The 10,118-nt window shown below is 36.5% G+C and overlaps 1 long non-coding RNA gene across 2 annotated transcripts; it reads left to right on the top strand.

Moving 5' to 3' along the window:
• The first annotated feature begins 3,718 nt into the window (after positions 1 to 3,718).
• LOC143695703 (uncharacterized) lies at positions 3,719 to 9,501 on the top strand. 2 transcript variants are annotated; one of them, XR_013185204.1, is made up of 5 exons: positions 3,786 to 3,850; positions 3,936 to 3,997; positions 4,378 to 4,486; positions 7,197 to 7,337; positions 9,134 to 9,501. It is a non-coding gene; the product is annotated as an uncharacterized LOC143695703 (long non-coding RNA). The 2 variants fall into 2 exon arrangements; XR_013185205.1 differs by lacking the exon at positions 3,936 to 3,997 and having other exon boundaries at positions 3,719 to 3,850.
• Positions 9,502 to 10,118: the final 617 nt, after the last annotated feature.

Genomic DNA, 10,118 nt, shown 5'->3' with positions numbered 1-10,118 from the left:
TGATACAATTGAGTTTTATTCCATCACTCAGTGTTATGACTACAAATCCATAGGAAATAACAGTCTAACCTACCTTGCTGATGGCAGATTTAGCAAAGCCAAGGGATGTTTAACAACATTTGGTTTCTATAAAAAGAAAATAGATGTCTATCTGCAAGTGTAGGGATACTACACATGAAACATTGCCCTTAAGAAGAGACAGAACTGTCATTTATTTATTTATGGATAAGAAATCACAAGACTTAATTCATTAATCATGAATTAATGAAATTATTGATAAGTTTCAGGACTTTTTCATTCTAAGAGAGTCTTGTCACACCACATAAAGTTAAAAGCAGGGAAACAATCAGTACTGCAGAACAATAACTATACTAAAAAGTTCTGTTTTTTTTCTTTATCTTCATCTCTATTCAAAAAATGCACTGATTTAAATATGCTGATATAAATGTAGTGAAATCCGTACAAACTCGGCAGTTGAATCTTTTTCCAAATTAAAATCACGAAGTTATATGAAAGTTATTTAGGCAAAGGTGTAACTGCTTCATGTATCTACTGTACAATTAGTTTCACTTCTCTAGGATTGACAGGGTTTGAAATACAACCTGTAAGAGCCATCATCTCCATTTAAGAAGAGGCACTGTTTTCTGAGGTCAGAAAGACTGGATATATTCAATGAGCTTTAACTAACCAGGAAGAAAAAAAGGTTAAAGTGAAATGATTTGAACTGTACTTCTGATGTGCAAAAGAGAATTAATTATTCTGCAAAAAAAAAAAAAAAAAAGGGGTGAGAAATGAAGAAAATGATTGAAGGTAAACAGTAAAAAGAGCCAAGAGGGGCATCTTTGCCAGCACAAGGACAATGAGAAAGGCCTTTGAAATTTAAGAAGGCTGAAGAAGTATTAGAGAAAATGGGTTTAGTAATACGCTGGGGGAAAGAAATTAATTACAACTCCAAAAGACTTGTGATAATGACTTTTTCTGTTAACTTGTCTATACCAGGAGAATAATTTAGAAACAAATGAGGAGAATTTGATAAACTATTAAATTATATTTTTAATTACTGAATTTAGATTTACTCTAGGATGTTCTCAGGATAAATTAGTGTGAGGTCTTGACTGCAGTGAAATTGCACTGGTATCTGTCAGCTGACAGCTTGGTGACTTGTACACAGTTTTCCAAATATCCTAACCTTAATAAATACTAACCTTAATAAATACTTCTCATTGCTTAATACCTCTGTGATTTCCTTGTCAAGTTACAGGATCTGACTTTTTCTGTAGTTCTGTAAGGACAGATGGCTACAGCTGTTCTTACAGAAGTTCTGATTTGTTTTCTCACTTCTGTACCTTGATTGGGTAATTCTTTTACTGATCTGAACTGAATTAACCTATCCATCTAAGAATTTTATACAACTTGGATAATTAAATGGATGAGGATACATTAAAAGTGAAAGCCCTACAGAGAACATGATCTTTGATTTTTTGTTTCATCTTTGATGGGTCGAAAACTTCAGGAGAATGCAGTTTGAGGTGCATTTTTTCCTTCCCTTTTATTAGTTTAGACCAATACTTGCTGTTAGTTCATGACATGCAGAGCTTGCTATAATGCATGCAGTAGCCTTCTGCCTAAAAACGAAAACACTGTAGATGATTGTTGTCCATCACATTCAGAATTATAATTACAAGTCAAGACAAATTGTAAAAGCTGCATATCTTTGTCCTGGTGTACACACCAAGTCATCAACTGAGTCCACACAGTGATGTATATGAAAGGAAAGAGAAATGAACATTTAAGTCATGTAGTGGTCTATGAGGTGTGAGGAACCTCATGCCAGCCTTTCCAACTTCCCCAGCAAACTCTTTACCTGTACAACTTGGATTTTAGAACATCTAGTTCTTTGAAATATGGAGAGAACATACATCTTGGCACTGAAATTTTAGATGCCTCAGTGGACCATTCATATATTTTTTACCAAAGTTTCCAATATTAGATGAATAAGTCTAAAAAGGTAGTTATGATCAGTGGAAAACAATGGGGTATTTTTCCACATTGACACATCCAAATTTTTCTGAGATAAATGTTATCTGATATAGTTATCTGAGATAGAGCTGGTGTGTCAATCTCAAAGGCCTATTTCTTTTCAATGATCATTCAGAGGTCCAAGGCTGACTAATGCAGATTTTGAAATATACCATTTAGAAATCAAATATTAAAGATGAATTCTATGGCACAAGATTAATCTTGAAAGGCTTCTTCACAAATGTAAATTTAAGCTGCACCTGCTCACCTGCACAGAGCATTTGACCGAGGTCAATCAATCCGTGTTTTTGCATGGATTATGACTCTCCTTTCAGCAACTGGTGGGGAAATGGGATTCTTAATAAAAGTAGAATCCAGTAAGTAATGCTCAGTTAGTGTCAACTAAGTATCATTTAACAGTCTCTCAAAAGGAGATTTTAAGTAAGTGGTGCAGTTGTTACTAAACAAAATGTGTTGAATATAACTGCAATCCCTCAATGGCAGAATAGCTGTAAAACAGGGCCATCAAGAATGTTATAAAAAGTTAAATATCTTTCCTTTCCACCCTGCTGTAATGCTGTCTGAACTGAAGCAATGGAACTGTGACAGTAATTGCACAATATGTTACTGTATTAATGGTACCCTGAATAACGGTGATTACATTTTTTAAAGTCTTTAAAATAGCATATTTTCCTGATAATCTCTGATAATAGTTTTGCTTTGCCATCTGTCTAGCTAACTCCTGATTCTTTGTTAAAGGCAAGGAATGTAAGCAGATGCAGATGGCATCAGAATCCAGGATATCTACAAAGATTTGCATGAGCAGAACAAGCAGCACACGGATAAGGTTACCACGGAGTGGATTTGCATACCAAATAGAAAAACAAAATAGGAAAAAACAGGAGGCTGCACTGGGTATCTGGTATATGCCGTGATCACACCAGGCTATAGTGTTTCATGTGCTATTAGGGCATGTATATTACATCAAATATTAAATGCTTGTGGAAACAACAGAAGGTACTGAAAGATACCTTTGTTTCCTGGAGCCCTTTAGACGCCCTAAGGGGTTAGAAGAACACTGGAAATCTGTTACACAGTTAACACTATCAGAAAACAAAGTCAATGCATTGTTCTACTAAGAAATTCATTATATTTACAGGATTTTACCCAATAGGGCTCCAAGCTTTTACAGCTTTATGAAAATTAATGTTGCTACATGAATGGAAACTGTAATAATCTAATAAATAACAATTAATTAAATAAATAATTCATTCTATTTGATTAGTTCCATTACATAGCTACATGCAATCTAAGAACACTATTTCATGCTAATACTTTCTGACTATTTTTCTCATTTAAATTTGAAAATATATTGGATCTTTTGATATTCCTTAGAATTATAGACTTCTATGGCAATGCCACAGAAGACCAAACTTCCATTCTCCTGAGAAAGAAGAAATTGTTTCTGTCCCAGAATGAAACAAAAAAAGCCGAATAAAAAACCTCCACATCAATAAACTGATTGTGCTAGAAAGGAAAACCATATTTTATTTACAAAACAACCATGATGCAGCATTTCTCTCTAAGCTGATTTTCTGCTATGATGTATCGAAATGTATTATTTTATAAATAGTAGATTAATTGTCCATACTAGTCCTACTCAAGAGAAAATTAGGAACTTTTAAGAGATCTAGGTTCTGACCAGATATTTCTCTTTTCCAAGATACTTTCTGGCTGGAGCTGCCTGTGCTGTTCAATGACAAGGAGAAAAATACCACTAGGAGGCATTGTCTTAAACTACTGACATCCCTTGAGACTTCTGTTGCTAAAGGTTTTAATTTTCCTTCTACTGCTGGTATTGTACTAAAGAACTTGCTCACCAAGGGGTATTTATATTGTCCTTTTTACTTTCATAGGACAAATGCTGGACAGCATTTTCTGATTCTTACTTAGGTCTTCCACTGAGGTGGCAGGATCTGTATTTGTAGCCTATTGGATTTCTGTGCACCTGTCAGTATCATCCAAAATTTGACCTAATTGCCTAGAAAAGGTTCTAAGGAGATGTTTTTTGCCTAATACACAAGATTTTCACTTAATAACATCTCATTCCCATAAACTGGTTCCAAAGAAATGAAGCTTTCACTTTTTAACCTTTTTACATTTTTTTTTCCCTTTCGTTTTATTATACTGGTACACTCAAGTCCAGTGCTGCATCCATCCCCCAAGAATTGTCTCTCCATATTTAATAGTCATGAAACAGTTAAAATCTTGTCATAGTTTAGGTATGATACCCCAATTTATTGTTCCTGCTGAAACACCTCAGACTACTCACTGCTCACTCACTTCCCTTTGTTGCAGGGTGAAGAGGAGAATTGGAGGAACAAAAAAGCAAAGGACAGGGGTTGAAATAAGAACAATTTACCAGAAGCAGCCACGAGATAAGAAAACAGTGATGATACCAGTGCTGGTAAGAGTGTGCCTAAGGCAGGGGAATGATTCACAGGTGATTGCTCACCCTGCAGAACATGCACTACCTGATCACATCTCCCAGGAAACTGGAAAGAACACCCCCCATACCCCCTGGACACGGTGTGAGGTGACATTAATAACCCCAAGGTCCTGGCTCTGCCCCTCCTGGCGCTGCAAAAATTGGCCCTGTCCTGGCCAGAATCAGACCAGGTATCTCCCGCATGACTGAGTTACTGGTGGCACTACTGTCCCAACAGAGTGTACAACCAGAATTCTATCACCTGGGTTGAGGAAATTCAACCAATTACATGTGAATATCCTTCTGTTTATCCCTTCTCAACTGCTTTTCAACCTTCTTTTCCTGTACAGTGATCTATGCTAGCATTTGAATCATTCTCATCTTTTAGCTGAACAGAGATGCATGGTTCTATTTGCTGTGTTTTCACCAGAACCCTTTCATATCTTCATGATGATGTTGTGGTACAGCTTGCAAAGCAGCTATTTTCATCACAGTTCATAAGAAATATGCAAACCAGCTATTCACAGTAGAGACATTTTTTCCTTGTTTGCTGATCCAAAGCTTTCTGTATGGGTCTAAATAAACACCTTTTACTCTGACAAAAGAAATTTTGGCATAGACCTCATAATGTGTTTTAGACATCCTGGTGTTGGCTAAATTATGTCTTAAAGCATACCTTTATTTCCCAATAGTATTCTTTCCCTACCATTTCTTTCCCAATAAAAATATCAATAAATTAATTACTAAACATGGCATTCAAAGGTTAAGCCTTTTAGTTTAGTTGTCTTTCACTTGAATGCAATCTGATCTGATTGTATTTAAATGAAAGAGACATTTCTATCAATTTCTTTTGATACAGCTCCACTCGTTCAAGAGAAGTATTTTTTGACATCTGGTGATAATTTTGGCCCTTGGACAAAAATAGATCCAAGACAAATAACGGATATAAAGGTGAAAAGAGTGTCAGTCAAAGTTGATTATCTTTACATTTACTGTGCATGGTAAATTGTAGTACTATTTCCTCTTGCCTCTTGTGAAAATTTGTAAGGATCTTCCCCATCACTAAAACTACAACTGTGGTTTACACTCTGTTCTGGTGGAAATTGCAGCTTCAGGAACACTGGGTAACATAAGAAGAATGGAAAATGTGTATTTTTTTGTGTTGAAAATAGATTTTGGTGACTTGAATATTGTGCAGAAGGTACTTGAAAATTATTTTTACTTTCCTTTTTAAAACCAATGTGTTATTATATGTTCAGCTTAGATTTCTGAGAGGAGGAGCTCTGTGTATTCACCTTTGTGCTATCATCCCACAGGAGGCAGCCTTTATAAGCACAGATGTTATAACTGCCCCATTCCCAAGGAATGGGAATTCTCTAGGTCTTTTTCCAATTGTCTGTTCACACAAAAAAGGCTCCATTTTAGCTTTGCCATGATCCCCTGCCCTATGGAAAGAGGATGTGGCTGGATCTAACAGGATTACTGTCTGTTTGCTCTGCACTTAAATTACATTATTCCCATGCTCTGGGGCTTCCAGTGGGCTCCAATGGCTGAGGAGGGAGGAAGCCTCCTGGCAACTCCAAATTTTGTGGCTTTTGTGCCTTCCTGTAGGGCAGAGATGTGCCATGACACAAAGGGACATGAGGTAAGGTGTGAAGAGATAACAAGGAAAATTTCAATTTCTCAAAACGTAGGTAGCATATTTTCTTTTCATATTCAAAATTTAACTGAGCATAAGACTAGGTCATGTTGAAGGGAACTGAGGTTGTTTCTTTGGTTGGTTGGGTCCTCCACAGGAACATAAGTGGTCCTAAAAGTTTTCTCTGGACCCATTTCCACTTTTCCCTACCCAACTTTGTTGGCCCTGGGAGCTACCTTCTTTTTCCTTCCCGCTCTGTTTCCATGGGAAATCATATTTCTTCTTTTTGATCTTTCATTAAAGGTTTGATATTTTTTAAATGAATAATGAAAAGGATGTTATATGGGAAAAGGTACTGCAGAAACAGTTTGGATTCCCTGAACTTAGACATCAAGCACAGTATTTTCTGTGATTTCAAGGGCATTAATATATAAGTTCCTCATGGTCTTGCCCAGTTCTACCTTCCTACTGTACAAGACTCCTGAATTCACTGTGAAACAAGAAAAATTTCAGAACAAAAGACTGAATTTGACAGAGTACTAACAGGAATGTAAGGAAGGGGAAGTAAAAGAGGATGCTGCAGTCTTATCTTTAAATGAGTAAGGTTTATTGAACTTCTAATGCCTTCTCATAGCTCTTTTGCTAAAACAAAGAAGACTTAAAACCAATGTAATAATTAAGTGGAATTTCTGCTTCTCTATAGCCATTGAGGCAATTCTTCATTCAAGTATCAAAATGGCATCAAAAGTACAAGCAGAGAAAGGACCAGTGACAGCCAGAGGTAAATTTTGTATTGCATTGTTGGCAGACATAGGTAATTTATCTCCTGGGCTAGAATTGTATTTGGACAAAAAACTGATACACTTTCTAGTCTGTGGCCCACTCCTTCCATTGACTACAGCATCACCTAGTAAAATAAATTATTTCATTTTCAGAATGATTTTCATTTTCTTGTCATGTTTAATTTTAGGTTACCTGAGGAAAAGAAATAAATGCATGAAATACAAGAAGAATAATACAACTTCACAAAATTTTTGTTTTTTCTTACAGACTGAGTTGTTCCATTACAGACTGAAATACTCTAGAACTTGCTGCCTGATCAAGGAAACAATGAAAATAAGATTTTGTAGTAACACAATTGAATTTTGCCATTTCATCTTTAGTCGTTTACCTGTTGTGGTCATATTCAAGGTAAGTGGTTTAATTGAGATAGCATATCAAGGAAAAAAATTATATCCATGCTTCTCAGAAAGAGGTAGACGAATCTGTACAATCTGCAAAGCATCATCATTCTGCAGATATGTTTAGCTAAGCATAAGAAATTTAAAAAGTCCATATGTATGCATTGCCATCCCATTCCTCAGCACAGATGTTTTCAGAGAAAGAATACAGAATGACTTAACTGGGAATTCAGCTAACCCCTTGACTCTCATCCAAAGTCTTTAGCAGGTGACTTGCTAGGCCTACAGTGGTTTAAATTTCCTTCCACTTAATCTTTTTCCCTAGTAGGTTGCAGCTGTAGATATGTGACGGAAGAGTTATATTTGAGTGGGATATCAGATTGTATCACCTCCAATACTCCAGCTAAAGAAATGAAATCAAGTCTGTGCTGGTTTTTTACTGTGCATCTACCACCTTTTTTTCTTAATACTGCATGGAAAACTATGCATTTAAAAAAGTAAATACTGTACATAATTTCTCTGCAATCCCCTGCTGTGAGCTCTGCAAGAATAATTTTGTGTTTGAAGGATTAAGATCTCAACAATTCTAGGGCAGTGACAACAACTGAATTACATCTTCTGAAGTTTAGTATTCTGTCATATTAGATATTTAGTCAGATCTGAAGCTATCTGAACACTAAACCCTAACTGGCTACTCATACAGAATTTTTTCAGACATACATGATTTACATAAATTCCTTTCTTTTCTCCAAGGGAGCTGGTGTTAGCTGACTATCTAGGGAAAGCATGTCTGGTCTTCACAATGGAATACAGGGAATGGGAGCACATTTTGGACATGTTAGTGATGTCTTGAGAGGCTACCTAGAACAGAAGCTAGACAGAGTTAAAGGCATAAAGTAGGTATTTATTAAAAGGCCTTCAAAGGGTACACCTTGGGCAGCACAAGGGCCTGGCCAGGGTTACATCCAAGATGAAGGATGGGTCACAAGTTTTCACACTTTTATAAGCTACCTATTGGTAGTTTATATTTACATATTGGGGTTACTGTCCAATTAAAACTCCACTTATGCAGCCCCATCCTCCCAGATTGCTCTCCTCAATTCACTGCTGTTTACACTTTTTGGGCCTGAAGCTGCAATGGTGCTCTTGGTTTTTGGGCTGGAAAAGGATTGTTTTGTCTAACTAAACTGTGAGGAGAACTTGCTAACACTTTAAATGAAGTTCAGAGTTAAATACCAAAGCAGTACAGAATCTGGAAAATGTGAAAGCTAAAACTTAAGTCATCAGTATGTAACACAAAGCATTTATGATTGGACTTCATAATAGAGTAAAATCTAAGAAGCAGAATGCAAATTTCCAAATGAAGTGGAAATACTGTGGCTTAGGGTGCCACAGCTTTCTTCTGCTCTCAGTGCTTTTTCAGGAGTCAGCTAAATTTTAACAATTAAAATTTCCAAGTGCCATAGCGCAGACTGAAATCTCTAAAGAGGTTCATGCTCTGGCTCTGATTCCCATGCTCTCTTCTGTCCCTCTCTCGGGGGATGGCAGAAATTGATCTGGTTGGGAAAGGATCCTGCCAGGCCAGTCTCTTACTGCCTTTCTTGATCACAGCAGTGTAATAACTCTCTTCCATCTCTGAGTTTTCAGATGCCCTACCTGGCCTTCTGGGTCTTCTTGCCCAAGTGAACCAGAACTAAGGTTAAATAGAAAAAATAATTAGTGCTTGAAACTATATTTAAAAAATCCTTTTGATGGTATTTCAATATTTTCAATTCCTTTACATATTCTTTTTTTTTTTTTTTTCAGCAAGAATAGTGAGAAAAGAAACAAGACTGAAAAAAAGAAATTACTTCTCTGCTCTGGAACTCTAGCTCTGATCTGTGATTTTAAGGACAAGGAAATAAAGCAATGCTCTCTGCAACTTGCACCTAATTACAACAGTGTGTTCAAGTGGGAGGAAATAGAATGTGTGCTGGCTTTGTGCACAGAGCCTGGCATGCAGCAATATAAAAGAGTGGGAGCTCTGTGATGTACTGTGTATCTCAGCAGCACAAGCAAATCCCAGTCATTTTCCAATAGCTGTGTTGTCAAAAAAGGGGTGTAAATGGAATTGCTGAAGCAAACATTCAGCCAACTGGACTTGTGTGGGTAGACACAGGTTGTTTTAGCTGGTTGTGATTTCTGTTACTCATTTGAAGTGGCACAGAAGAGATGAAGCAAATAATAAAGCTTGACTTTAAATTGGATCATTTAAAATATGTCTCAGTGATTTGGTGGGAAATTATATTTAAAAACATTATAGCCCTTCTCTGGAACGAAACTGAACAGGAAAAGAACTTCCAAAAGTCTCAGAAACCTTCACCTATGTGGATTAAAAATGAAGGGAAAGTTATTTTTCCAAATCTGTTTTTACAGAAAAAAGGGCTCAGCTTCTCATAAGAGAAACCATTCTATTTCTGTGTAAGCATATTTTGAACAAACTGACTGGGGAGGCTGTGGATTCCTCTTTTTGGGAATTTTGTCAAAACAGGTTTAGACAAACATCTGGTAGGGGAGTTTTCCCACTCTTCTAAGCACCAAAGAGACTGACAAAATATAGATTGTATAGAGAAACTTCAAATGAAGAAAGAGGAAGAACAGAGCAGGAGTGTGTTTGGGGGGAATGGTGGTGAAAATGGAGGTTAAGGTATATATTGAGGTTAAAAATGATGATAAGTGAAGCAGATTGAGCCAGTGCAGTTTCCTGGGGGATGATTTTCTCAGTTTTATTTTAAATTTTAAAAGGTGAAAT

The sequence above is a fragment of the Agelaius phoeniceus genome, chromosome 1 (assembly GCF_051311805.1).
Source record: "Agelaius phoeniceus isolate bAgePho1 chromosome 1, bAgePho1.hap1, whole genome shotgun sequence".
NCBI lineage: Eukaryota > Metazoa > Chordata > Aves > Passeriformes > Icteridae > Agelaius > Agelaius phoeniceus.
The sequence above is the reverse complement of the archived record's forward strand: the minus strand, read 5'-3'. Positions and strand labels throughout refer to the sequence as shown.